This window comes from Porites lutea, chromosome 1 (genome assembly GCF_958299795.1).
Source record: "Porites lutea chromosome 1, jaPorLute2.1, whole genome shotgun sequence".
In the NCBI taxonomy this organism is placed as follows: Eukaryota; Metazoa; Cnidaria; class Anthozoa; order Scleractinia; family Poritidae; genus Porites; species Porites lutea.
This window is the reverse complement of record NC_133201.1, coordinates 26,949,653-26,953,125: the sequence shown is the minus strand read 5'-3', so window position 1 is coordinate 26,953,125 and position 3,473 is coordinate 26,949,653.

Here is a 3,473-nt window from a genome sequence, read left to right as displayed (position 1 = left end):
ACTTTTCTTTATATTAAAGCTTAAATACTGTCAGGAGGAGACTGAACGTTATCAAGGACGGATTGGTCAAGAACGCTTATCACTGACTAACGAAGATAATTGCTACTTAGAGAGTTTGTTTATGCCCCGGGTAGTACTGCGGACTTGGCTTAAGCGGTTGGATATTTATCTTGATCGCGCAAATATAAACTATTACAATAAGTAGACGTTTTGTTTATCTTTGTCATGCAAAGACCAAAAAATAGACCTTCACCTTTAGTTGGCACTGTTGTCATCTTTTTCATGCAAATACAAAAATAGAAAAGTAGGAAAGAAAGCAAGAAAACGGCTGAAAAGAAATACCTTCACCATTAGTTGTCCCTGTTTTTCCAAGGAGGACGAAAGAGAAAAGCAGGAGCATCTTCTTCATCACGACTGGAATTAAGCTTCACTAAACACCGCTTGTTCAGACTGCTGTCTTTGGTCGATAATGGGCCTTTTATGCACAGTTTTTCAACGCAACATTAACTCTATCGACTTACGTAGACATATTTCGTCACTGATCATGAGTTAAATTCAATTGTACGTGACAGTTAACAATGAGCCTAGGTACTCAAAAGTACTTCTACATTGGGGGACCTAATTCTTGAGAACTATTATTACGCGATTTTACCCTCATATTACCGGGGTGTTCCACTAGCGTTTATGTTTTTTTTTGCTTTTGCATTAATATGTTTTTTGAATATCAAGTAAACAACAAAAGCCGGATCCCATAATAACAAGTTATGTCTGCCTTCTTAACAATGAATTCTTCATTACAACTTCCACCTCAGCTGTTCCGACCAGTTTCGCCCGAGTGAACAGACAAGAAAATAATAATGACAATAATAATCTAGGAGTCCCTGTTTTTCCAAGGAGGACGAAAGAGAAAAGCCTTAGCATCTTATTCAGCACTACTGGAATTAAGCTTCACTTAAAACCGCTTGTTCAGACTGCAGTCTTTGGTTGATAATGGGCCTTTTATGCACTGTTTTTTAACGCAACATTAACTCTATCGACTTACGTAGAAATATTTCGTCACTGAGTTAAATTGAATTGTACGTGACAGTCAAAAATGAGCCTTCAATCGGCGACAAAATGAGTTGAGACACTTCGCCCAAAACTGGGCTTTTTTACGTTTTCTTAACTTCAAAAGGAGGAAATATAGCTTTCCTCCCCCATCCCCTCCGTGCAATGTTGTGCCCTTGTTCTAGCTGCCTATAGAAAACAACAAACACCCCAACTTTGAATGGAAGGGACAGGGGAGGGGTGCGGATTCTTTTGTTCTCCGAAATTACCCTAATTAAGAACAATGTCTCAACAATTTTGTCGCCGATTATCTGAATCTCAAAAGTGGCCGTACGTCCTTTAGAAAGGTAATTGAATTCATTTCTTTATGCTGGGATGTAAGACCCCTGGTGGCTTTTTATTTGTTGTTTTCGACTTCATCATACCTATTTTAGAACAATTAGAATAAGGCGATTTCGTTATTTTCAGTGCGTGACATTTCGTGTCACGCTTAACCGTGCCTTGACATCGTGCAATGTGTCGCATCGCGCACGATTTCTTATTCTCTCCTTTATCGAAACGCATCGAAACAAAGAACAAAGTGAAAAGGATAGGAAACTTATTAGATTTCTAGGCATTAAAGTAGTTATAATGGCTAAAATTGCTCTTTAGGAGTAATTTCCACGAGTAACCACGAGTAACCACGATGAGTATAAAAAAAAAAAATCTGATTATCTTTTAAGAACAAAGTTGGTTACTCGTGGTTACTCGTGGCCAGTCCCTTCTTCTTGACCTCATATAGTTTCTACTGTAAAGTACATTCTTCAAAGACCCTTATGGGTATATGGGCAATGAATCTGCTGAACAGATTTAGCGATGCTATGCAGCTTTGCTGTTCGTTAGAAGTTGGAACATTTTTCCTGAAAATTCTCCTGTGCAATCTCCTAGCAATCATGGCTATCTATCTACGTATACTCGTTCTATTCTTAAGGACAGAATAAAAAAAGCTTGTCACACACTATTGATTAGAAGAAGATTCCTTTTTAGAGAGTTTGAACATGCCCCCACCAATAAGAATTGGTTTGATGTCGCACGATATCAGGATTGGGCAAAATTTAATTTGCTGTAACAACGTTCTGTCGCACTTTGTAATAAAATTGTCGCATTTTGTAATGAAAAAGCTATCGCAATTTGTAATAACCGCTTAATTCTTCATATCCTACGAAAGCCGAATTCATTAATTGCTTTATTATTCATTCAAAATAATTCCTAGTTTAAAAACGTAGCTAAAACATGCTTACCTGCATCGATGTTAAGTTCATCTTCGACAGTGTACGTTTAGGTTTGTCCAGCTCCGCCAATATTCTCCAAATAGCAGATCAATTATTTCTCGCAGATCATTTATTTGCCTCAACCTTCGGCTTCGGCAAATAATTTATCTGCTCGCCACTGACAAATCACTATATTTTGCTCAACCTCGTCCAATAATTGCTAATTATTCATTCAAAATATTTCCCCGATTCTGATTGGCTAAAAGCACACGCATAAAATACTATAACCAGCTCTTTCTGTACGGACGACCTCGAGACCATGAGATATACATGTAGTGTCCATAAAAGCAAGAGTCCGTAGTGCTGGGATTTTGTATTGAAGGGGCTATCCCCAGAAGGGGAGGTGAATAGTGGTGGTATATATCCAGCGCTGTTTACCGACCCTGTGGGGGATAGTTGTTTTAGTATTTACCAGATCAGTTGGATAAAACTGAAAAAAAGGAACTTTTTGTAAATTTAAAAAAGTCACTTTGTAGGAACTTTGTTTATAAGTTACAAACATTCATTTTCGGGGACTTTGTCAAGAGCATTTTTACGATTTTGTTGCAAATTCAGCATGAAAATAATTTTCTACGTACCAGTAAACACCGACAAGCCAACGTTCGTCGCTTTCTTAGTATTTATTTGTATGACTGCTTCAAATATCGCTCAAATTTCGTCTTCCGAAAATGTCTCTAAAAGAGACGCCATCTTGGCTCCGGTCGCAAAATAGTGAATAGCAAAGGATATTCCGAGTTATGGGAGCCAATCAGAACGCGCAAAAATTGCTATCCACTCATTTGGTAAATACGTAATATTTGATAGAACCAAAAAACACAAACATCGAACTCAACACGGTGACACAATCATCAGACAATCATTATCATCATCATCATCATCGTTGTTATTACTGTTATTATCGCACTATTGCAAATCATTTGCCGACGTCATTGTGCCACAATGAGTGCTAATTTTGTGGAAATTTCGTATGCGCTAGAACCGACATGAAACAAAATAGATCCATAATAAACAGAAAAAAATGCAACTAGCAAAATATTGAAGTGTCTCTGCCTAGAGCTTTGAAGTATGCGGCTTGATTCGCCAGATATGTCCATGATAATATGATGATAAAGCATC